The 26,949-nt window shown below is 46.1% G+C and overlaps 1 protein-coding gene across 15 annotated transcripts in view; it reads right to left on the bottom strand.

Moving 5' to 3' along the window:
* LOC106021825 overlaps window positions 1–26,949 on the bottom strand; it is a 207,112-nt gene that overhangs the window by 25,753 nt on the left and 154,410 nt on the right. Inside the window, exons 5-6 of one of the 15 annotated variants that reach the window (XR_005870536.1) lie at window positions 13,324–13,440; window positions 12,575–12,747 (exon numbers count right to left, since the gene is read on the bottom strand). The exons of 12 other annotated variants lie outside the window; for them this stretch is intronic. The gene's annotated coding sequence lies outside the window, so the exon portion shown is untranslated. Of the gene's footprint in view, window positions 1–12,574; window positions 13,441–26,949 lie in introns of those variants that run through there. 2 more of the 15 variants (XR_005870535.1, XR_005870530.1) reach the window with 2 other exon arrangements.

Below are 26,949 nucleotides of genomic sequence, written 5' to 3'. Positions count from 1 at the left end.
CCACAGATCACTAGAAATGTTGCGTAAAATCATCTCAGGTCATGTATGTTGGGAATACGTGAAACATGAAAAAGGCCTGGACCCCAGTTCTAAGATAGTTCTATGTATCCACAGCATTTAGAAAGGAGACCAGAAAAGAAACACATGTGACCCCAAGTGTTTTCAGATAGGACTGCTCATCAACCTGCAGCAGCAGCGTATGAGGACCCAAACACATTGTGACACCACCCCCACAATTCGCTGGGCCTGGTCATCAGGATGACTGACTCTTGCTCAATGTTATTCTTTACTTCATGGTTTCCACATGCAAAAGAACAATGCTTCTCTTTAAAAAAAAAAATGAAAGAAAACGAATTGTCCCCAGCAATCCACTGACTCAGTTCTTGGAAAATCTGGACTAAACATTGTGCTTCACACAGCAGACAAGGAACAAAGAGGGCGCGACTAAGCCACCACTGAGGCTGCGCTTTCCATTATTCACACCAAATGTTTTCAGAGTCGCTAAGTTCAGATGACCCCGTCCCTCGGGGCTGCAGGACTATTTTTACCAACACTTGCCAGTAAGGAAGCTGCACATGTTTAATAAATGGGATTACTCCGTATGAAGAGACACTAAGTGGCTTCGAGAGGCTTCGGGGTGAGGGAACTGCGAATGGCCTGGAAGGAAGACTCTGGAACAATTGATGTCTGACACAGGGGAGGAACTACTGGGTGTTTTGCTGCTGCCCAGGACCCTGAGGGACTTTGATGAGGAGACCACAGAGCATCCAACAAATAGGAAACCCTGCTGGGATCACATCCCAAACTGCCAGAAAAGAATGAAAGAAGATAAATGACCCTCGCTTCAAGAAAGAGGCAGTATTGAGTAATGGGCAAGGATGTGCCTGGAGCATAGTAAGTGATCAACAAATACCGTGTGTGTGTGTGTGTGTGTGTGTGTGTGTGTGTGTGTGTGTGTGTGTGTGTGTATGTTGTGTGCGTGCACACACACACACACGGGGGGGCAGCATGGGAATCATACATACACAAAGAACTAGCAAGATAGCTTTACTCTATCATTTCTTGCCTGCAGGGTAATCACACCCAGCCCGAAGGATTTAAAGTTGGGAGTTTCTATGTACAAATCAAAACAAATTCATTTCTGTACGCATTTCAGATGCTCAAGTTGATCCCTTTGTTTCATGGCTTTAATAATTCCCAGAGGGTGTATTTATGTGAGAGAGACAGAGGAAGGAGGAGGAGTAAGGGAGGGAGGTATTTGCTCACATAATCATGGGCCTTCCAAGTCCGGAATCTGCAGGGCAGGCCAGCAAGCAGAGACCAAAGGAAGAGGTAAGATTGCAGTTCAAGTCCACAGGCATCATGGAGCCAGAACTCCCACTTTTTTTTTTTTTTTTTTTTTGGTTTACGAGACAGGGTTTCTCTGTATTGTTTTGGAGGCTATCGGTCCAGCCCAGCCTCGAACTCAGAGAGATCCGCCTGCCTCTGCCTCCCGAGTGCAGGGATTAAAGGCGTGCGTCACCAACGCCCGGCTAGAACTCCCACTTTCTACTGCTACGGAAAACCCCAGTGCCTTCTCATAAATTCCACAGCTGACTGGAGTAGGCCCACCCATGTCATGAAGAGTAACATGCTTATTCAATCTGTATTGATTTAAATGTTAAGCTCATTGAAGAAACACCTTAGCCTGAGAAGGTGATGCATGCTTGTAATCACAGCACTCCAGGGACAAGAGGATTAGGAGTCTGAAGTCAGCCTTTCCTCCGAACAACAACAACCTTTAAGAGGGTCCAACAGACCTCCCAAATAATATAGTCTATTGCATTGCTAAGTGGATACTGTAGATACTTTTGCCAAAGACACTACATGCTTCAGTCAAGGACTTGTAGAAATGGAGTCGGTATGAAACTGGCAGCCTCCTCCCTGCCCGTTAGTTCCCTGCTGGAAGGTGCTATGCGAGCTTCCAGGAGAGAAAAGTTACCATCAGACCTACCTAGCTGTATCTCCTATGAGTTACAGTAATCACTGGTCCAGGAAGATGTATCCCATGGTACAATAGTGGCACCTTCATCTGAGGTATGACTGCAGACACCTCTCTCATTGGATTTAACACCCACTCAGCAGAACTATTCCCTGGTGTGCTACACTTAAGGAAGAAGCCACGGCTGGAGTGGTCATAGAGCCTAGAGGAGAACTCATTCCTGATATTCTGCTAATGTGATACAGTATCCAGCTGGCTCCGAAAGCGTCATGAACTAGTGCAGCTCTCAGCCCTCATAAAAAAGCTGCTGTTTGCAATAGATGCAAGTTATTCCAGAGATCCACAACGGGTCAAAGTGCACAGAATCAGTGGCGGTTCCGCCTCTGTAACTCACAGGGGACACCACAGAAGAGGGGGGAGAAAGGTTGTGAGAGCCAGAGGACCAGGAAGACTGCTGCAAAATAGTGTCTTCTGGACAAGGCAGGGATGGCAGGGATTCTGCAGCCAGGGACACTCAATACCTGTGGCTGCCTGTGTAAGACATGTACAGAACCACCCAGCATGGATTGGGGGAAGAGCTCACAAGGCCCCAAGCCAAGCTGAAAGCTAAGGGCAGTCAGCTGCTGCTGAGGAAGGGAAGTCCAGTTTTCTTGAGGGATAAGCCCCCTGATAGACTGCTCATACCCTGGTGATGGGTCTTACAACGTGCATGTGTGCAACACTCATCACAGAAATAATAGTAATAATAGAAGAGAGTATGAATTCAAAAGGGGAATATGTGGGGGGATAAGGGAGGGGTAGATATAATCAAAAGACATTGTATTCATGAGCCAGAGCCTCAAAATCAAAAAATAAAGACAAGAAAGATCAACACACACACACACACACAAAAAGTTTCTCTATGACACCTAAGCTGGCATTTGATCAATGCCTTGGTACCCTCCCCCAGCTAAGCTGATATGAAACTCACCTTCATATGCCAAATGCAATATGGTGGTAATTCCTCCACAAAAATAATTTCCATTGGGCTTTCTCACCACAGTCACAGACGTAAAACAAAAACAAACCCCTTCCTTGAAACATAAAATAAATACCCCACTCCCTTCTCTGATTCCAGGAAGAAATGTAGGTCTCACGTTGTACCAGATGAATTTCTTTTTTCCCTGATATTTTACATCAGAACTGCCAGCAGATTTCACATTAGAGATTCATTCTGAAACCCAGGACTTCAAGTGCCTTCTCCCACCACTCAGTATCTTTCCCCATAACTACAGTAGCCTGGGTTAGAAATGGCCTGCAGAGAGCCGGGCGTTGGTGGCGCACGCCTTTAATCCCAGCACTCGGGAGGCAGAGGCAGGCGGATCTCTGTGAGTTCGAGACCAGCCTGGACTACCAAGGGAGTTCCAGGACAGCCTCCAAAGCCACAGAGAAACCCTGTCTCGAAAAACCAAAAAAAAAAAAAAAAAAAAAAAAAAAAAAGGCCTGCAGAGCGGCCAGAGGCTTCACCCTGGAAGTTTATAATCCACTTGCAATAAAACAGTCTGCTTAACAGCATCCAAGGCCTCTTCTCAATAAGGGCAGGACCAATCCGGGCGTTGGTGGCACACGCCTTTAATCTGGACAACCTCCAGAACAATACAGAGAGACCCTGTCTCAAAAAAAAAACAAATAAATAAATGAATAAATAAATAAGGGGAGGGCTACATCCTTACCCTGCCCATCTCCTCCCTGAGTTGCCTTTTGCTCTTTTGGGCTATAATATGTCCTCTCCCCATCTATTTTAACTCAACCAGACAGGCCATTTCCGGAAGCCTACCTATCTGGAAAGTTTGTAGTGTCCACAAGATCACTTATAATCCTGGCTGGGGGGGGGCGGGCAGTAACCTGGAGTGCTGCAAGGAATTATGTACAGGTGAGGGAGACAAGGTAATACGTGTGAATTTGTTACGTGTCTAAGGCAGGAAGGTGGCAATGCAGACTAGTCTCTGAACTACATGGAGAAAAAAAATTGAGTGGCCAGGTAAGGACACATCAGAGAGAAAGACGATCAGGGAGGCAGAAGGGACCTTAGAAAGCATCCTAGAACTGCCACAAACTCTGCTGCAAGGTGGCTACCATTTCCCACCCCGGTGGCCAGAAGAGTCACACACAACAATGAAGAAATGCATTTGACAGAGGCCAAAGGGAAAGAAAGAGTGACTGAGAGGGGGTCAGGGTACCCCTGGAGGACTCCCAGCAAGCAGGGCTGATCCCCTTTCTCAAGGCACCCGTTCCCGTGCTCTTCCTCCTCCTCCTCCTCCTCTGAAGACATCGAGGGGGAAAAGAAATCCATTATCTTTCCTATACAGAATGGGTGCAAGTGAGGTGTGCACAGCTAACCAAAGGGTCGTTTAGCTACGGACAGGGCGACATTACCTCAGAGATCACTGCACATGTGTCTGTTGCCACGCCATCTCCCTTATTAGCCCCTAATGCCAGCAGAGACTGGGCTGCAACTTCCTCAGCCTCTCCTCGGTTGTTCTAGGCCCCGCTGGGGTCGCGGTCATGACACTGCCCATTACATCATCCTTGTAACCAGAGGACTTCCAGGAAGACAGCGAGTATAGACTAAGACTGGTTGAACATTGCTGCTATTCACGCTCCTATAAGGGACGCGGGGTGGGAAGCCAGTGAAACTAGGTGATCAAAGGTGCTTCCATGGGTATTTGAGTCAAAGCAAACCCGTAACGTCGTCAGACAACACAGCGTGTTTATACCAGTGATTCACTCCATCCCACGACTTCCCCACGGGCATTTGCAGGTCATTTTTCAACCTGCCAAATACGAGAACAGAGCCTTCTCTGCCGCAAAGGCCACAGCTGTCCCCGAATAGGGCATTTTTTTACGTGGTACTGGCCAGAATTCTAGGAAGTCTGCCTGGCAACCCATGGCAGAACCTTCCGCTGGCAGAACTTGCCATTGGCAGATCCTTGTAGATAAGTAAAAGGGCTCAACGGACAAACTCCCTCGGAGGATCCAATAGAAGGGCATTCTACTCTTGGAGATGCTGCATGGGTCTTCTCCCACCTCCAAACACGGCAGCGTGAAGAGACCCTTTCCGTGGGCTTTGCGCTGTTCACCATGCATAGCCACGGTGACATGGAAATGACAACTGCCCTTGCTTTACAGTTAACAGGTGAACCTGGGATTTCAAGAAGTCTAAGTCGAGCCCAGGTATTGGGACACTGGGGTTCTCAGTAAGAACTATCAATTGCTATTGTTATTAGAGACCAACACTTCACAGGCATTTGAACTATACCAAGTTACACTGAGACTGCTGTTAAGTCAGTGTAAGTTGTGAGTAATGGAGGCTCAGAAAGACCAAGGATTTGGCTGAATTTCAAGGTCAGTGCTGTGTGCACAGTTGCCATGCTACCAGCCAGCCACACCAAGGCTCCTCCCACACTCCAGACCTGTAGCCAGGAAACGACAGATAAGTGGTTATGGAGTGCTTTCTGAAGCTTTTGTGTTCTCTAATGCACTGGGCTACGTGGACAGCCCCATCATGATCAAAGGCTCAGCTGGCAGGTATACCCGGCAGACATACTCTGCCAGCTGCCAGCCACCAGATACTGGCCACCCAGCCCAGGAAGAATCATAGCAAGAAGGTACTGGGCTTTGTAACTATCCCAGGTAGTTACAACCCAGTCACAGTCCTAGAACAGCTGAGATATGCCAACTCCAGGTGTGCCAGGCAGGGGCTGACATCCAAGCAGCTACTACACCAGCAGTAGCACACAGATCACTGGCAATGTGATTGATGGTCAAGGAAACTTAACCTCTGACTGGGATGAATAAGTTCAGGAGGGTTCAAAGGGAGGGTGCAGCCTGTTTCCACTGGCCTAAGGTTACTTACACCACACTTACCCCAGGGCATGCTGGGGCCAAATAATTCATATATAACTATTCCTGAAGCATGAAGAGTTATTTTGTATGACATGAAGGCTCTAAGCAAAAAACAGGAAAGGGTGCATAACATCTGCGATGGTTTGAATGAGAAGTGTTCCCCATGATCTCGGGGATCTGAATGATTGATCTCCAGTTGATAGTCCTACTTGGGAAGATTGAAGAAGTGTAGCTTTGCTGGAGGAAATGTGTCATTAGAATAATTCTTTGAGGGCCGGACGGGTGGTGGTGCACACCTGTAATCCCAGCACTCGGGAGGCAGAGGCAGGTGGATCTCCGTGAGTAGGAGGCCGGGCTGAGCTGTTACACAGAGAAACCTTGTCTTGAAAAACAATCAACAACAACGGAGAAAATATCACACATTGAGGGTAAAGGTGCTTGAGTTCCCTCTCTCTCCTTTGCGTTTGTGGGGCAACACGTGCGCCCTCGCATCCCGATTCTGCGGCCATGCCTTTGTTCTGCCACCATGAATGGACTCTAACCCTCTAGAACCTCAATTGCAAATAAAGTTTCTTCTTCTGTGGGTTGCCTTGGTAGTTTATCAGAGTAACAGAAAAGTAACTGATACAACATGCTGTATAGTTTTTCCTTGCCAGTTGCCTGGGCCCTGCCGTGTCGTCTGAACCCCAAATAACTCACAGGGCACTTACATTAATTATGAAGCTGTTGGCCGTCTGCTTGGTTTCTTATTGGCTATCTCTAACTTAAGTATTTAACACGTAATTGTTAAGCTAAGTATTTCTCTTTACTGGAGAAAGGGTCCAGACCTCTTACTCCTCTGGCGGCTACATGGTGTCTCCTCTGCCTGTTTCCCAGAATCCTCCCACCTATCTTGCTTCCCTATTGGCCAACAGTGCTTTATTCAACAACCAATAAGAGACAGATTTACAGAATAACATCTCCCATCAACATGCCATGTTTGCTTCCTCAGGGGCTCTTACAAGGACAGAAACGAAACGCACTTGAATTAAATACAAGGAGAGGCAACAGGGTTTCCTGTGTGCACAGAAGTCAGAAGCTTGCCAAATCTGACTCTGGGACCTCCCAGGACCTTCATGGAGGTGTGCTGAGTGTCAATTATACCTTCAGATAGCCTGAAAATCCCAGAGACTTACATTGCATTACCTTCCTCATCAGTTCAATGGATAATGAGGGTCTATGGACACATTTACAGACAAGGAAAAAGATCACTGACAGTCAGAACTGGCTATAAGTTTAGGAGCTCGTTTCTGGATGGCCTTCTAGTCTCTTGATTCTCAGATGCCACTCAACAACTGAGATGATAGCGTGCGAAGAATAGCACCGGCTTAGCAGCTTTGTTTGTAGAACACTTATCCTGGGTTAGCCCGTGGCACTTCCGTGCCCTTCACTGGCATCCACGTACTGGGTAGATAGCCATGTACAGAAGAGGAAGCTGAGGCGGGCACATCCAGTGATAGGCTGGGAGAGCGAGATGCTCTACTAGAATCGGAAGCCACAACCGGCACTCTCCTCTACACAGCACCCGGATTCTCCTCACAACCACAGTACCCAGTCAGGTCATTATGCTCTTGCTTCCAGAGACCCCCTGGTTGAGACAGGTTGTGGACTCAATGGCCTGGGAAAGAGCAAAGGGCTTACCAATGGAAGAACAGAGGCCTGGGAAAAGATGGCGACTATGGACTAGCCCCAGCCAGCAGCCCCAGGTGGTAGGTATATTCATGCCAGCCAAGGTGAATATCTGGGCATTTCTGTCCCTGTATGACTGAGCCTCAGGGTAGCCAGGTCTGGGAAGCCACCAAGACAGGAAACAGCCACCAGAGCCCTGGCACCAGAACCCCACCTTGCACGATTGGCCGGTTTGGTTGGCTGCCTGTCAAGGCTTTTAAAGGGTGAATGGAGTAGGCTGGGAGACTAGGATCAACAAGCCTGCCTGAAACTGAGATCGCTGGACAAAAGGAGGCCACTGTGGGCAGAGCTGGCAGAGGCCCATGGCGGGATAGAAGGCGGGAAACAGGAGACACAGAGCGAGAGCTGGGGGTACGAGGTGGTGTTTACACTGGGCATTCTCTGCCCACAGGAGGGAGCAGAATGCCAATAGGACACAGCTGTGGAGAAAGCTGAGGTCCCAGAAGGCCTGGGAGGTGGAAGCCAGCCAAGAGCAAACCTTTTGGGGTTTTTTGTTTGTTTGTTTGTTTGTATTGCCTCGGGGTACCCAAGGTAGATTTGAACTCACTGTGGAACAGGGGATGAACTTGAACCTCTGATCCTTCTACCTCCATTTCCTGAATTCTGGGTTTATAGGAATGTGCTAGCGCCTGGTGTGTGTGTGTGTGTGTGTGTGTGTGTGTGTGTGTGTGTGTGTGTGTGTGTGTGTGTTTTATGTGGTGCTGGGGATGAAATCCAGGCCTTCGTGTATGAATCCCTCTAAATTGAGCTACACCCTCAGTCTGAGAGAAGATCTGTTTGCAAGTCATTCAGGGAACTCTGGTAGGTGTCCACGCATTTCAGAAATTCCCTCACGCAGGTCTTTTTCTATTGTGCGTGACTTTAACACCCACCACAGTAGCAGCAGGGCCCAGCCAGGAGCCTGAACAGCCAGGCCCTGTGGTCTAGCTCCCCTCAGACATTCCTATCAGGATGAGGTAGATGGAGCTGGGTGCCTGTCAAGGGTAAAAGCAGGGAAGAGTCTTGCTCTATGACACAAGAGTTAAACAAAATGTCTCCCCTCCTGATGCCACCAGTAGGATGTGACCCTGCAGGTGACCTAACCTCAGCAGATTGCACGCATAAGGGTCAGATAGTCAAGGACATCACGTATTGGTAGGTAGGACAAGTTGGCACTTGTCCAAGGCCAAGTGTTTCTCTAGCATCAGTCTTCCGGCACCCAGGGGTATCATTTGGAGTTGAGTACTCCTTAGTTACTATGAAGTAACTAGTCCTGCTATGTGCTGACTCCCACTGAAGAATGCCACCATCACTGTTGCAGAGTCACAATAGGGAAAGCGGGAGTCACATGAAACAGACGACACAGAGGGTTAGAACCCAGATTCAAGGCACTTAGAGCTCGCTCTTTTCCCCATTATGGGGCTGAAGAGGTGGTCCAGCAGTTAAGAGTGAGTGTTGGCAGACCGACAGCTGGGAGGCCAGCATGGGACTGATCCAGACCCCCTGAATGTGAGAGTCAGTGAGGAGGCCTGGGCAACCTATGGGGTCCTGAGCAGTGGATCAGTGTTTATCCCTCGAATACTAACAGACATCGTGTGTCCATAACACAAAGAGGGATGCTCTCTCTTCCTGGACTCTTAGGGAAGTGCCTGGACCCTACCCTGAGTGAAATGACAAACTCTAGATATCCACTATGTGGAAGGAATTAGCAATAGGGTGGGAGGATGAGGGGGGATGGTGTGGGGGTGCGGGAGGAGGGAAGGGAGAGGGAACTGGGATTGACATGTAAAACAAACTATTTAAAATTAAAATAATAAAAAATAATTAATAAAAAATAATTAATAAAAAATAGAGTGAGTGTTGGTCTCACAGAGGACTGGGCTTCAGTCCTCCGTGGTGGCTCACTACCGTGTATAACTCACTTCCAGGGGATCTGCCTTCCTCTTCTGACCAGCATGGCCACAAGGGACGCACGTAAAACGTTCCATATAGTCAAATCCATCTTAAAAAACAAACAAGTAAACACAAAGTGATAACCTGGCCCCTGCCTCGGGAGCTTTATTTTCTTCTTGGAGACGAGAACCACGTTAGTTCAACTATGGGAAGCATACATACAAGAGCTTGCAGCAGGGTCCCAATGCCTGGCTATTAGCTCAAAGGGATGAATAAAGCAGAGCGGGAGAGAACGACAAGAAGCCTCCCTCGGCGCACAGAGCTGGGGAGGGTCTGGATCCCTCTGTAGCCCCATCAGCTCCTCCTTGGTCCAGAGACAGGGCCAGGCACAGTCCTAGGCCTCGTGGTATGCCAATGAGGGGCCTGTCAGAGGATGCGCCGAGTCTTTCTCTCTATCCAGCAACCCCAACTTCTAGCCAGAAATGAAGGAGGCTCTCTAAGAACGAGGTTGACTTTGGATGGAGCTTCCCAGGCCTCAGAACCGAACCACAGAGGGCTGCCAGTTCCTGGTGCCCACCGGGACCAGAAAGTGGATACTCCTTCCTCTTCACATCCTATCCTGTCACATTAGGTTTCAGGATGAGGCAGAAGGCAGAATAGGAAGAAAAGAAAGAACTCACATAGATGGAGACGGAGAGGTTGGGGGCACACCCTCTACCCCTGGCTTCATATATGACTGAAGATGGCTGTACCCTCTTTGTGACGCTACACAATAGAGCCCTGCTTCAAAGACAGACCTGAGGCTCAACAGGACCTGAGACAGCAGAGTCTTCTTTGAGCACGGGCTGCACAGGCTGGGGTCATTTAAGGCTTCTTGCACCATTCCCAACAAGAGAATCAGAGATGAGGTTAGACTTTAAAAGCAGAGACATGCCTTTTCTGCCTCAGGGCTTACTGTAAGGTCACTGAGTGACCGGCTCCAGCCCCTGGGTTTTGGTTGCCCAGTCTGTAAAATAGGATATTGACAATATGCCAGTCATGGCACAGGCTCATGTAAGAGTAAAAGCTTGCCAGCCAGCCATCAAGTGCCCAGCATGTTAATGACTGCCACGTTGTTTTATCAAGGGGGAGACCCTCAAAACTTGTCTCTTGCGTGGTTCAAACAGGAAGGCAGTTCCACGGAGACTCTGGGTGAGTTTCCATCACTCGTGGGGCTTGGGAGTTGCAGTTCCATTAGCAGAGTAATTGCCTTCAGGGCTGAAATCCTAGGTTCCACGCCCTGTACCACATTAAAACGTAAAAGAAAGGAAGCACAACAAAAACAAAGCCACCTGGGAATACCATAGAAGACCAGGTGTGGTGGCATACACCTATAATTACAGCACTTAGAAAGTGAAGCAAGAGCTGGGCGGTGGTGGCACACGCCCTTAATCCCAGCAGAGGCAGGCAGATCTCTGTGAGTTCGAGGCCAGCCTGGTCTATGGAGTGAGTTCCAGGACAGCCTCCAAAACAATACAGAGAAACCCTGTCTCAAAAAACAACAACAACAAAAAACCAAACAAATAAATAAAGTGAAGCCAACGTTCAATTAGGAAGTTGAGGCCAGCTTGGAATAGATTTTAAAAAATGTCTATGCAAAGATAGGCAAAGCCATAGCAGAGGCCCCCAGCTAAATTCCAGGATCTGATATTGTTTTGAAGATAGGGTTCCATCACATTCCCTAGGCTAGTTTTGAACCTTGGTCTCCTCTCCCCGACTTCCCTGGACACTGGCACGACAAGGGTGTGCCACCAGGTCCAGCTTTCCAGTAAGTCCTTCCGATTCGTCCCAAGTGAATGGTATGAGATCCTGCACGTGGGGAACATTGCTGAGTGTGCCCTGGGTGGGGGTGGAGGGTGCTGTCACTAGGATTGAAAGGTACAGCGTCTGCGCCGTAGACACCAGCCGCGCTTCCTGTCTTCTTCCCTGGGTTACATGAGGAGGTGGCAGGATTATCGTCTGTCCATCGGGTAGCTGGGAGGAGGAGATACACAGAGGGGAAGATCTAGGTCCTGAGTGTGCCTGTCCCACAGGAGCTGGTCCCAGAGGTCTGGAATGCCCAAGGCCTAACAGAAGCATACCGCGTCCTTCCCATGGCCCGCCAAGCAAACACACGACGGTGGCAGATGCCCAAGGCAGCCAGCCAACCAGGGCTTCTTCCTGGCTAGTGTGCCAGCAAGAACGGAAGCCTGAGAATGTCCTTGGCGCTTTCCCCATCCCACTACAGGCTGGCCGGCAGGAGGAAGAAGTCAGTAGCAGGTGGTTGGAATGGGGGCTTTTCTCTTCAGCGCTTTCGAGGGTGGGCTGGGCTTATCAGCCTTGAGGCAGCTTCTTCTTGAGCCTCACCCTGACACATACACACTTTCCACTTTTGCTTGGCTTCCCCCACAAGAGAGCACACAGTACATCAGGTATGGAATAGCCTGTTTTTCTAGTGCTAGCACTGAAACGAGCATTCTTCCCACCAGCCTGGTCCCAGGGCCGCGTCGACCCCAAATAACACACAGAGGCTCTATTAGTTACTATGCTGCCGGCTAATGTCCGGGGCTTCTCATTGGCTAGTGCTGTCTTAAGTATTAATCCATGACTACCAATAGATATTTCTATAAGGACTTATCTTTCCAAGGATGGCATCCTGATGAATCCTCTCTTCCCAGGGATCACATGGTGACTCTCTCCTCTTGACTACATTCCCAGAATCCTCCTCAACTCCTAGTCCCACCAATCTTGCTTCCCTATTGGCCAACAGTGCTTTCTTTATCAACATATACACAGAAGGACTTCCCCCATCACCAAACAAAGCTCTACAAACTCACAATGCTTTTGAGGATGATTCCCCAGGCACTTCAGTGATATCCATTGGCCCATGAGGTCTGGTCAATCACACAAGGGGTCATAGGTAACCTGGTTATACGTAGCGGGCACATCTATCCACCAGGTGGAATTTCTTTCTGCATAAAACCTATTTATGTTGCTACATTTTTTTTCCTTTGGTTTTGGTTTTGGTTTTTTTGAGAAACGGTTTCTCTGTGAAGCTTTGGCTGTCCTGGAACTCGCTCTGTAGACCAGGCTGGCCTCAAACTCACAGAGACCCACCTGCCTCTGCCTCCCGAGTGCTGGGATTAAGGAGTGTCCAACAACTGCCAGGCATAGTGCTACTTTCTTAGCTGTCCTGTCTGATTGCCCATCTTACATCTCTGAGCGGATGCTCTTTTTTCTTCAAGGAGAGCAATTCCTCCCTGCTGGGTCAAATGAGAGAAGAGATGAGATATGTTGGTACTGACTTAGGAAGCCTTCAAACGCTAGAAGAGGGGCTAGCTTCTCAATACCCCTCCTCCCCCTTGTTATTTTTCAGGATCTCTGTCAGGCAAATGACATCTCTACCATTGTGGGCTTGCAAGTGGGGGGAGAACTGATGTAATGGAGATACCCTGAACGTAGTGGATGGGTGATGTGCATTACCAGTATGCAGAGGGTTCACTACCTCTCCCTTATAAGACTGCCCAGTCACTAAGCAAGGGTTTAGTAGACCAGGTAATGCATGTGATACTGTTCAGCTCCTGTCCTTGTAGAATTCAAGAGATGTCACTGATATCCCCATTGTATAGATCACTGAAGCCATGCTAACAACCAGACCTCCATAGCACAAACACTAGGTTGGTGCCTGTGCATTGAGGCAGTCAGGCAGACAGCTTGGATGGACTTTTACTAGGCTCACTTGGAGGTCCGCAAATTGGCCTAGCCTGCTGTCAATTAAGGTAGACTCCCCTGACTATATTTTACTTCATTAATCAAGCGTTCAGGGTCTGAATGGTTACCTCAGATACAGTCTGGTTTTTTGGTGATGGCAGAGGTTCAGTGGTGGAATTGGAGGTTCTTCTGCCAGAGCTCATCTGGCAACTTTCCACCAACAGCCCAGTGAGCAAAGTTCAGGCCTGTAAGTGGGGTCCGCAGAAGACAAAAGGGATGGGTAAGCATTGGGATGGTGTAATCCTGCATCTGCTGCATCTAACTGACCATACTGCTTTGCAGGTGTCCAAAGGAAGATGCATAAAACTACAAAAAAAAAGTGACGGAACTAAATGTGCAAGTTGGGATTTGGGATTTGAACTTAGATTTATTTTTGTTCCTTTGGACGGCCTTCATTTGTTGGGGGTTTGTTCTTGTTGCTGCTTCTACTCTTCTGTTTTTGTCATTGCTGTTGGTTTGGGTGCTAGGGATTAAACCTGTGTGTACTAAGGATATGACTTAGGGTTGGTTAATCCTCCAGCCTTGAACTCTGCTATTTGATCTGTATGGAGTACATCCCACGCTTGCTGCCATTGCAGTGGGGTAACAAAGGAGAGGACCACCAGCAGCATAGCCGAACTTGGACTTCAACTAGGGAACTGATTTGGATAGCCTGGGCTTTGAGTAGCTAGGGAAGTACTCACCTGGCTTGGATTGAGAGCTAACACAAATCCTGCCATCAACAGTCGCCGATCCAGACGGGAAGCAAATATCACTGAGCTAAGTATCTGGAATGAGCCAATAGCACTACCTGAGAGTGAGATTGAATTGAGCAGTCCTACAGAGAGGAATGCAACCTTCGCTGTGTCTCCAAGCTCCATAAACCCAGGGTAAAAGTTCAAGCAAAGACTCATGCTAATTGATCCATTTCCACCTCCTTCCCGCCCCCAAATGCCCTGGCTTTCTGGGGGATGGAGACAGCACAGCACGTAGCACACACATCCGCACAGTCTGCAGTGCTGCCAAGCAGAGCCGAGAAAGAAGGGGCCAGCAATGGGAGCTGACATCCAGCCTCTGACTCAGAGGTTCTGGGCCAGTGCTCAACAATTGGCGGGTCAGTAAGTCCCCCAGGTGACTCCAACACAGGTGTTTCTCAGGTCACACTGGGAACCCAAGACAGAGGAAGGAATGCAGTAGTCAAGCCACTCTATGCCCCACAAAGATGAAGTGGGTCCTGTTCCCCTTGGGGAAACGCACTCACACACACGTGCATACTTACACACACACACACACACACACACACACACACACACACGCACACGCACACGCACGCATGTCCCTCCTCCCCACACAAAAAGGAGGAAACAGAAAGTCAGTAGTGACAGGAACTATCTTGTGCACCGAACACTACTTCACACTCTGGGCGCATATATCCTCATCTGAATGTCACGATAATTTTGGGAGATGGGAGAGATTTTTGCGGAATGAGAAATGTAGAATTAGAGTGAGCACAGGAAAATCCCGGTATATGAAACTCTAAATCTAACACGTTGTGGGGGGTCCAGATGCAGAGTGTGTAGGGCGGGGCTCGTGTAGGGGAAGCATGAAATCTGCTCTTTGCTATGGGAGACTGCGGAGTTTGCACTGCTGTGTGCTTACAAATAGGTGGACTCTCTCTTTAACCTATGTCTCGGGCCCTCCCAATAGGTATGGCTTAGTCACAGGAGCTCTCACTTTCTCCTTCTACCTCCTCACTCAGGCTTCCTCAACCCTGTCTACCAAGTCACTCTCCAAGGGAGTCGCCCTCCTGTTTAGTGTCTCTTTCCCAGATTCCCCACCAAGCTCTTTTGAACGGAACTGAAGCAGTCTCAGTTGAAAGGTCAAGGAGTTTGCCCAGAGGCCCTTGTGGAGCCCAGGCCTACATTTGAACTTCAGCAATGCCTCCTGGGGTGTTCCAGGGCACACTACGCCAAACATGTGATTCATCCCCTTCATGTCATAACTCTTGGGGATTCGAAGGGGGGAAAAAAAGTCAATACGCAGCTGAAAACTGCAACGGCCTTCGGTCATCTTTCCTTAAGGAAGAGGAACTTCCTGTGCAATTATTAAAATTGATGCTGCGGGGGGGGGGGGGGTGGAGGAGAGCTAGGGAATGGGAAATATGCTGCTTCCCAGCAGAAGGGGTGTCAGGGCCAAGGACATGATGTGCTCTCAAAGCCCAGCCCAGGGAAGGGATAGCCTGTCACTCCGTGTCCAGGATTGCTGGGGCCACACACTGGCTCCTGATCGGTAGATGCTCACTGTGAACGTGGCTTCTGAGAACAGGATTGGGCCAACGTCCAGCAACCTCAGGACAGACTCTGGCAAGACTCCTGAGGATGTAATATGGAAAGATATTATCCCCTCCCGACTCCACGTCTCCTCAGCTTGGCAAGATAGAAAGAAAGATAGAAAGAAAGTGGACCACGCTGTTGCAAAGGATGATTAAGACAAACAAACAAACAAACAAAAACCCCACAGACAAAATTTGAAAGTGCAAAGGGAAATATCCTAATTTGCCATTCAGGCCTGTGGGAGGATCAAAGGTGGACTCTGCTGCTGTCCTCTGGTGCTGAGGTAGAAGATCTGGGCGCGGGCGTGGGGATCGGATGGGAGGGTAGAGCATCCCTTGGAAGGTGGTGATAACATACTGAGATGGGGAGTTTGAGGTGTGCAGTGGGATCTAGCATCATTTCACTTGACATATCCATGAGTCACAGTCATGCCTGCTCCCTTATTCATTTCGCTCTATCTCAGGTATGAAGTCTTTCGAAGCCCTGTGGACATGTGGGACATTAATAAGCTGCAGTGATGGTGACTCAAGACACGAGTGTCCCTTACTTCTGATGAATGAACTAAAATGGTGACAGAAGACTGGGAAATACAGCTCAGTGAACACTTGGTGGTAGGTTCTAGAGCAAAAGAGCCTGGGTTTGAACTTGGGTTCTATTACTAACTTGTATAGCCTCTGGGAAGCCATATTGTGTCGGCTTTCCATGTTGGTGACAAAACAGGACCTAACGTCTTGACGGAGGAACACAGGCTAGGAAGGTACTGACCAGGTCAGGACACAGTGAGAGGGAGAGAGGAATGAAGAGAGAAAGGAAGAGAGGGAATAAGGCACTAGGAACCAAAAAAACCTCCGAGAGCACAACCTCCTCCAGCTAGACCTCACTTCCTAAATTTTCTACCACCTTGCAATGCCTATTAAGCTGTGAATGAATCAATAATCCAATCTATTGATAAACTGGAGCCTTGATGGTGCAGCCACCACCAAAGATCCAATCTCTGAATATCACTGCATTGGGTCTATCTATGCCTTTGCTTTGGGAGCTTCTGAATTGAAACCATAACACCCTTTAGCCTGACTTTGCCCCAAGCTCTTCATTCATAAAATGTCGATACTGTCTAACAGTTGTGAAGACTGGCTGAGCTACTATATAGTGATCATACGAATCCCATGCAGGTTGGTTACTGTCATAACAGGAACAGAATAGCAACTCTATCAGATATAGTAAAATAGTGGCCAAAATTTACCCCATCTTCAAACATACTGAAAGCTACTTCTACAGAGTGTTAAAACTACTGAGCTTCTTGATACCCTTAGAGACATCCAATTTAAAGTAGGGCAAAAGCAACCCCATTGAACACTCAGTTGAGAGCTATTGTACCAAGTGGCTGTAGTTGCTATACATTTTATACCCAGTGTGGCCACACTGAATAAATTTGATTTCTTACTATCACATGTCTCTTTACTTTGTCTACTAAGGACCAGTGGCGGAATCTAACTTGCCAGGGTTGCCAGATCCTAGGCTTTGTCCTGAATAACTCCTTTAGACATGGTTTCTAGAACTCACTCTGTAGATCAGACTGGCCTTGAACTCACAGAGATCTGCCTGCCTTTGCCTCCCGAATGCTGGGATTAAAGGTTTGTGCTACCACCACCTTGCCTTTGAACAACTCTTATAATATTCTTAGCCTTGAGGCTCTATGTGCATTTTGTATAGCTGCCAAAACATCTCTACACACACACACACACACACACACACACACATGCAACACCAGATCATTTTGTGGTCAAGAATGTGAGTTTCTCTGCCTAGATTTCAAAGCTAAGTTTAAAGCATAGGTAGGGTTAGCTGTATCAGGAGACTTGGGAAGAATTCTCTTCTCAACTGGTTCATATCCTTGCCCAGTGCATTTCCTGCAGTTGTAGGATGCAGAGCATAGTTTCTTGACTGGCTGTTGGTTGTCAGTAACCCTTAGGAACCAGTAGCCTATCTACAGTTGATAAATGTTAACATGCACATTAAAGAGCCAAGCAGAGTTCATCAAATCCTCCTAGCAACCAAGTCTCTCCAACTCCTCCTTTCTGCTTTCTCTATGTTTCCAGGAGAGCAAACTCTCCACTAATGAGGGTCTAAGAGATTAGACCTTGGTAACTTATGACAATCCTTAGCCCAAATTGATTAGTAACCTTAATGGTGCATGCAAAGTCCTTTTGGGCATGTGATATGTTTTACTCATAATCTTAAAACACATGCAAGAGGGGTGCTGTGGAATAATCGTTTCATACACTGTGAGAGTCCACTCTGGCCTTCCCACAATGCTCCTGGGACAGCATGCTCTGCTTTCACGGCCGCACATCACAGGAGGGAAAGGAGACAACAGGACCTGTGCACGCTGATGCAGCAGACATCCGTAGACCAAAACGTGGATGGATTTCCAATCCTCCACAAAACCAGAAAGAAAAAAGAATATGCGAGTCTGTGAAAGCTTGTGAGAACCAATGAGTTTTCATGGTAATATTTCATTGTGAAGACAGACAAACCTCCAATTCAGTGTGCCCCCCCCTTGAGAGGAAAAACAGGACACGAGTGGGCTTGAACAAGGGACAAACTGGCCAGAGGAATGATCTCAAAATGCAACAAAGAGAATTTCAGACTGGTGTTGGTAATTCTTTGTAGTGTTAAAAAAAAAAAAAACCAGGGTGGTTGTGTGAATTTTTAATATTTTCCTTTATCGCCTATGTGCTTAAAAGGTAACCATAAAGAGAACCCCTCCCTGTTGTAACCTCTCATTTTCCCAGTTCTCTTCCTGCAAGCTGGTGGCAGCACCCTGGAGCAGTGATCACCCAACCGGTGCCTGTGGTGATTTATTATTTATGATTTATTAAAGCTTGTCTGAGGATTCAGAAAGCAAAGTCAGCCTCAAGCTATAGAGATCAGGCAGTGGTGGCACACACCTTTAATCCCAGGACTCAGGAGACAAAGGCAAATGGATCTCTGTTAGTTCAAGGCCACTGTGGCTTACAAAACAGTGAAGAATAACAGAGCTCGTGCCTTTGATCTCAGCACCTGGGATCACATGCCTTTAATACCAGCATTAGGGAGGTATGTAAGACAGGGTCTCAGAGCTGGAATTCATTCTCAGGATCCTCCAGCCATGTTGAGGAGAGCTTGGCAGTTTGGGATTACAGTCTGTAGTTTGGTGGCGCCTGGATTGCCTTTGAGTCTAAGTAGAAGGGTAAGAGCTAGCAGTCGGCTGCCTTGCTTTTCTGATCTTCAGCTTGAAGCTTGAACCCCAATATCAGTCTCTGGGTCATTTATTGTTCATGCTACAGGTGCCAACACAGTGGCTCTGAATCTCATATTCGGACTGGAATCACTGGGGACATGAGGACTGCTCAGTGTGGACCATACTGCCAGGAACCGGATAGCCCAGGCCAGTTCACAGGCTAGACCTGCCTCTGCAGGGAAGAGCCATCAGCTGGTTGACCTCAGGACCTATCTGCTACCATTATCAGAATCACACTTGATTGCCAAGAATCAGGAGCAATACCTTCCCCAGAGCCAATTCTTCCTTCTCAATGTCAGACCCATGGAATTTAAGTGGGAGAGAAACAATGTGGACGCCAGAAAACAGCATTAACTTGTGGTCCTGAGGATGCAAGGGTTTCTCATTTGGAACCCTCTCCATGACCCGCCCCATCCAGTCCACACGGTTTAGTGACAAGATACAGGCTCCTCTCTGGGATGCTGGCTGCACAAAGTCAGAGGTTCCCCCTAGAAGACTCTCCTGGTTCTAATCCAGCTTTCACTGGTGTCAATGATACAGCGGTGACTTCTACCAGGACCGTTTCCCTAGGACTCCTCTCTGTGACAGCTGGGGACAATACGCACCCAGAATGTCAGTCTATATGAGGATTCCGACACACGTGTTAATAAGGATGGCATTGCTGGCAGTAATGTAGTGGGGGTTTGGGGTCGCTTGGAGATAATGGTTTCTAGGAGTCTCATGAGAAATCACAGCTGTCCTCGTCCCAGGGAAACACTGCTGTGGCTAGTGCCTGACATTGTTGCTGACCTAGGTGTAATTTTATATGATCCTTTGCTCTTCATACAATGGCATCACTTCAAAATTCTCCATACTGTTTTCCCCCATAATATAGTCATAATAAACCATCATTTAAATGACATGAAAATAAAACCAATCAATATATATGTTGCAGTGCCTTCAGTCACTCCTCTATGGTATAAGATTGAGACTATTTTTCAATTTTTAAAAAATGTTTGCTGAGATGTAGTCTCACCATACAGACTAGGCTGTCGTTAAACCTCTTAGCCTCTCCCAGATGTGTGCCAGCACACCTAACCCATTTCTGAATTCCCATGGTGAGAGATATATATATATGTATATATATATTCAATATCTTTGCAAATACTCAAGACAGCATTCTGGAAAGAATCTCTACAACCCGTATACCTGACTTGATCGTTAATAATGCCTTGAGTACAGGAGGTGATCGTGGCTGGTGTCCTACCTGATCTTGGGGCACACAGGAATGACTGTAGTCCGCCACTCAGTCACATATCACAACATCATGGCTGACGCGGAAAAAATGAGGTTCCCAGAGATAGGGATCTTGTCTAACAGCATTGGGTAGGCTGCCAACACAAACGAGGCACCTCCATGTTAAATAATTAGGGAGGAGGCAGCTGACTGCGTGAGCTGCACGAGCAACATGACTCTGATTGTCGCATGAATGTGGCAACAGGAGTCTTGGTGTGTGATAAATCTCCTCTATTTTCTGCCATAGTCACTTCTTATCCGTCTCTTGAGGCCTTGAGGAGGTCATTTGGGTGCAGAGACATACAGACACAAAGTCGGGGACAACAGCATGCTGTGAGCCCGATGTAAGGATAGAGGATTGAAGACATCCCTGCATGTGAGATGAGGTAGATTCGTGCTCCCTTCCTCCTCTGCCATAAACCCTGGACCCGATACTTCCTACTCATAAGCAGGATAATGAACATTGGTCTCAAAGAGTCTCTCTCTCCAGAGTTTTCCTGTTCCTGGATTCCACAGAAGGCAACTACCAACTCAGGATGCATAGTGGACACATCTGTATGTCTTCTATACTTCAACATGCAGGTCATGTGTGAAGCTCATTCCACTCTAAGTGTTTCAAGGGCGAGGGTTAGCACAGGTTCTTGACTCTTTTATCTTTCCCCCCTGTCACCAGCGCACAAAGGACAACCCATGCAATGTACCTTGTAACAGCAATACGACCAGACTGGAACTAAACAATGCTATCGAAAGATGAGAGGCGAGGCTCATGGTTTGCCATTACATTTGGGGTGCAGATCTATCCACAATGCTCAAAAGGTCACGTGTTCTCAGTGGAATGAGCACAGGATGGACGTGCCTATACATGAATACTTATGTACTATCTTAGAAATCTGTTGTGCCTTGGGACTTCTGGCAATTTTTTCATTTCAACATAATTTTTTAAATGATTAGTCTTTCTAAATTAGTAAGCATCCCTACCTAGTAGTGCCAAAACCAGAGTGGCTACCACACGCTTTAGCCTATGAGCCTATGAGCCGAGAATGGTCTCTACATTTTAAAATAGTTGGAAGAAGACAAATGGTATTCTGTATCAGGGAAATTATGGGAAATTTAAAATGCCATCTGCAAACCTAAAGCTTTTCTTGGTTCGGAGCCACAAGCATTTACAATAGATTCCCTGTGGCTACTTTGTGCTGAGTCAGGAAAGTTGACTGGCCGAGTCGATGGAGACTATGTGGCTGGCAAAACCTGAAATGCCCATCAAACTCTGACCCTTGCTGAGAAAGTCAACCTACCTCTATACAAGCCGGTCATCAGCACATGCTCTGACAAATTTGCATCTCAGGGGACACTGTGATGACTCCACTCTTATTTAATTACAGTGTAGAGTGTATGTGCTAATCTGAAGACCGGGCCTCATGTAAACACGCCCCCCCCTCAAGCTCATTATGCATCTGAGGATGACCTTAAACATTTGTGCTAGGATTACAGGCACAATTCACTATATCCAGCTGATGCTGATGCAGTTGCTAGGGCTCTCACTAGGCAAGCACTCTACCAAATGAGCTACGTCCTCGCCTTCCCATTGTAGACGATGCACTTAATATCTTACCCACTCTTGTAAATGCATTTGTAGTTATTCAGCCCAACCATGACAGTTTCAAGCCACTGGACACGCATTCTTAGAGTTCAAAGCGAACCAGATTCGTCGCTCTGATTCTATTTGCTAGCCTTTATACAGGAATCTTCATCATGGTCTGTTGAAGAACGTTTTCTTCCCCCGTGTTTTAGTGATATCGGATGTTCTCAGGCTACAATGTGCTTCACAAAGAAAGTATGTGCTAGAGACGCCTATCCAGACAACAGTTCTACTGCTGTTTGGCATGGGTTCAATGCTAGTGACTGTGATACATAAAACACAGCACCTTGAACAGATACACACCAAACAAGGTTATGTGTGGAAGGGCTGACGGGAACATTGGTCCGAGGCTCCAAGGAACAGAACTCTGCTGTGTCTGGGGCAATGCTTTCTGACTGGCTAGCCTAGTGTGTGCATCCCTTTATAAGGCATAACAGTAACAAACAAGAATAATTAACTATACGTTCTTTCATTATTCATCCTACAAATACCACCACCTCAGCCTCTGCCAAACAATGAGTTCTTTGGAATCACTCTGATTTGTTCATATCTTTATCTTGAACACCTATTAAAAAAGAAGTCCCTTCATGAACCTTGTGATAAGTCCAGAAGGAATGCAACATGTACAGAACCTATCCTAGCATCTCCTCCATGCTATGTGCACTAATATGGTCTCTGAGCCTCTTGATTGTTGCCTTGGGAACCACTACAGATGGGTATCATTAATGGTTCTGATGGAATGAAAATAAATTCACGCGGGCAACCACTTGGCCCTTGGCTCCCAGGGGGTGTTGTAAATACTTTAATTGTTTAAGAAAACTCCCAAAGGAATGACCCCCTTTATGCTGCAGGGAACTGTCACTGTACTTGAAAACACTCATTGCCAAAGATCCCTCCCCAACATTGGGAGGTCAAACTCTCCTGCAGCTGCTGCATACATGCTGCTCAACTTATAAAAGTCCCTACTAAGAATGGAATGAATGGAGAACAAGTGTCACATTAAACCAATGAGAGCCCTCATAGACCAGTCAACAACTTTTGGTAAGAAGATTTACCTCTCTCCAATCCCACCCAAAGTATTAAAAACAGCACCGATTTAGGAGTTTACAATTAGTTTGTTAAGTACATGCACGAAGTTAATAATCTTACAATATGAATGGGTATCATGAAAAAGTAGAGAGAAGCCCACTCATAGTGGATTCTGCAGTTTTCAGACTATGCCACAACAGGGCATGTTCACAACCCAGTCTCCTTTATTCTTCTGTAACGTGCAAAAGGAAGGTATGTATGATAGTAAATGGCTACAATCCAGCTCTACCTCTACCCCCTTCAGTTCTGGAACTCTGCTAGTGTTTATCCTTTAGAAGGGAACTGATTATATGCTACTTTCAGGGTGAAGTGTTTTAAAAAGTGGGCATGGGGTACTACATACCAATAAATTAGGTAGTAGCAAGAAATTGGAGAATTCTTTAACACGTGTACTTTTTGGAGATTGAATCTCAATGAAACAGAAATCCTGAGCAAACTAATGATGAATAATGTGACTGTGTTCATAGTAAAAATCTCCCCCGAAAAACGCCAATGATCAGACGGCTACACCATTGAGACCACCCAAGCATAGAAAGAACTACTACCAATTCTTCTGAATTTATTCCCCTTCGTAAAAAAATAAAATAAAAAAAGAAGAGGGAATTACTCCACCTTACAAGGAGTCATTCCACTAGTCAAAATTAACAAATACATAAATGCACCTACAGGCCAATACCTTAAAACACATAGATGGAAAATACCAGCAAGCCATTAACACAGCACATTAAAGATTATCTACTGTGATCAGGTGAGATTCATTTCAGCAAAGCAAAGATGGAGATTCAATAAACATGAGACAGCACATCCAAGAAAGGAAGGCCAAAACTCATGGTCATGTCAACACAGAAAAGGCACTTAATGAAAAACGTACACATTAAAACTCACCAACAATTAAAACAATACAAAGATGAAAAGCTAAACACCTCGTAACATCTGGGATACCCTCATGTGCTACTTGTACCTGACATGGACTGTGAGTACCAGAAAAAGCAATATGACAAGAAAAACAAAATGGAGTCCAGGACTTTGGTAAAAGTCCAGCTGGTAGAGCACAAACTTATCAATGTACAAGACTCTGTCTTTTCCAGTACCAGAAAAAAAGTGATAATAATAATAAAGTTGTGAAAGACAAAGTAAGATTTTTACTATTTGTAGACGATATGATGTATACATAGAAATCCCCTAAGACTGCACTGAAAATGATCAGAAAAAAAAAGCTGCAGGATACAATACCAATATACAAACCTATAGCAAACTATATGAGATAGATACCTAAAAAGCAATCCAACTTACAGTAGCAAATAAACATAAATAAAGAAACAAGGAAACAACACACACACACACACACACACACACACACACACACACACACACACACTCCAGAATTCATGAACACAAAAAAAGAGAGAAAGTCAAAGTTCATGAATGGGAAGAATCAACATTGCTGAATTCTTAATCAAATTCACGGATTGAATCCATTCCCCATCACATCTCAGTGGCATTCTTCACAGAATTTATACGGAAACACAAAAATCTTCCAAAGTCAAAACCATCTTGAACTTTTCGAAAAGCACAGATTGGGGGGGGGGGAAGGGGGAATTTCACTTGAATTGGAAGTCTACTACAAAGACATAATGATAAAAAAAATACCCTGAGAGGGGTACAGAAACAGACATGTTAATTAAGGGGGAAAAAACAGCGACCCACAAGTAAATGCCCACATCTTCAGTCTGATGGTTTTTACTTGGTTGGTTGGTTGGTTGGCTGGTTTGTTGGTTGGATTTTTAGACCAAATCTCTCTTTGCCAGCATGATGCTATGTAGCTCAAGCTGGCTTCAAACTGCTGGTAATTCTCCTGTCCTAGCCTCCCAAAGATGGCAAGTAGGTACCACCATCCCTGACCAGTGAACTGACTTTAACAATGGTACAAAGGTAGAGATCTCTCACTGGCAGGGAAAAGACAACATTCTCAATAAATGTGAAAACTGTTACTCAAGGTAAAAAAACAGACTGCTATATATTACCACTTACCTGTTATAAAAATCATTTCAAAATGGATTATAGGCTTAAATTTAAGATGAAACTGTAATATTTAAGAGAAATCCCTCACGGTATCAGAAAGAAGTTGTTTTTGATTCAACCACAAAAACAAAACAATCAACAAACACAAACAAAAAACGGAGAATGCAAAATCAAATGTAGAAAATTGAGATTATGTCAAAGGAAACTACCACCAAAATGAAGAGACAACCCACAAAATAAGGGAAAATTTTTACAAACTAGGCATCTGATAATGTAAAAATGAATAGAATAAAGAGCATTGAAGACAATGGCAAATGATAACTAATCGAATTTTGAAATGCATTGAGAAGTCAACAGTCTCCCCCCACCCAAAAAAATAGTCAACATGGACACAAAAACTTTACAGCATCACGAAGACCAGGAAATGCAAACCAAAATCACACTGAAATGATCTGATCCCACTCTAATCATCGTCATAAAAACAAAAGATCAATGCTGGCAGGAATGTTCAGGAGAAGACTGTATCCCCGCCCAGTGTCAGTAGGAATGTAAACTAGCATAGACATTATGGAAAACAGATTGGAAGCTTCTCAAAGTACTAAAGAATATAACGACTATATGATTCAACAGTCTTACTACTGGGTATGTTTCCAAACAAAGTGAAATCCGCAAGTGGACCATACATCTGCATTCCCATGTTTATTGCAGTGCTGTATTTACAATAGTGACAGAGAGAAAAGCCTATGTGCCCATCACACAATGAGTGCATGAATTAAATGTGGCACGCATGCTCAATGTGATACCAATCAAGCATAGCAACAGAAAAACCCACAGAGATGGAAACCCTGCTTTCTTGTGACAATGCGGATGAAAGTGGAGGACATTGGTCATCGTGATAGGTGAAGGAAACCAGACACACATAGACAAGCACTGTAAGAGGTTCACTCGTAGGTAGAATTGGAGAAGGCTGATCTCAGAACTTGAGAGTAAAAAGTCACACCAGAGGATGGCATAGGAAGAAAAAGAGAAAGTTTTGACAAGAGGCACTGGACTATAGTTGTCGCTATAAAGCAGGGCATGAAGAGTACAGATGAGATAAATAAAATTAAAAAGAAATGATAGGTGACCTTAGCGATAGAATTGCTGGCCTCATTGAAACATTAGGCCACGGTTATAGGTATCTAAGATTCCTGCAGTATATCCTTAACTAGGTACTGCTTCATGTACTAGTCTTCTAAAAGTTTTATGAAAGTAACTGGGTAGTTCTCTACTGGCCCTTTCTCCCTTTGCCCAAGTGAGTGAATTTCAAGGTCCTAGGGATGGCAGGATGGTGACATGAAGAGGCCTGACTTCCATGGTCCTGCATGAAGAACAGTGACCTGTTCACCAGCAACACCTTGCTTAGAGGATTATATAAGAAAGAAGGTCATTTTTTGTTGTTGTTGTTGTTTTGTTTTGTTTTTGTTTTTTTGAGACAGGGTTTCTCTGTGGCTTTGGAGACTGCCCCGGAACTAGCTCTTTTAGACCAGGCTGGTCTCCAACTCACAGAGATCCGCCTGCCTCTGCCTCCAGAGTGCTGGGATTAAAGGTGTGTGCCACCACCACCCAGCTAAGAAAGAAGGTCATTTTCAGTTAAATTTTGAGGTTTATTTGGTATCTACAGGCCTCGCAACTAAAATATCCACTTTTCCTTTCACTGGATGAGGAAAGTGAAGGCCACACAATCAATTAATTGTGACAAGAAAACATTGCTAGAAATGTGTTGATGCCCATCAGTTTCCTGGAAAGTTTCCAGAGTCTATGATCTTTCCAGAAGGCCCATCTGCCGGCACGCCAAGGGCTCAAGTGCGCACAGAGTCCAGAAGGAGGGTTCAGGGCAAACTATGATGAAAAGAAGAAGGCATCCTAGAGGTAATTGCAGAGGTAGCTGTGCTGTCCTGGTTCCTGTGTCTTGGTCTTCACAGCCCATCTAGAATCCCATTTTCAGTGATCACAGAAATTACCAAAGGTTTCTTATTTGGATTTTTTAAAATTTTTCTTTTTTCCGTTTGCAGTATATGTATTCATGTGTGTG

The sequence above is a fragment of the Mesocricetus auratus genome, unplaced genomic scaffold, assembly GCF_017639785.1.
Source record: "Mesocricetus auratus isolate SY011 unplaced genomic scaffold, BCM_Maur_2.0 Super-Scaffold_100023, whole genome shotgun sequence".
Taxonomy (NCBI): Eukaryota; Metazoa; Chordata; class Mammalia; order Rodentia; family Cricetidae; genus Mesocricetus; species Mesocricetus auratus.
Note: the sequence above shows the minus strand (reverse complement) of the source record. Positions and strands in the feature narration are given on the sequence as shown.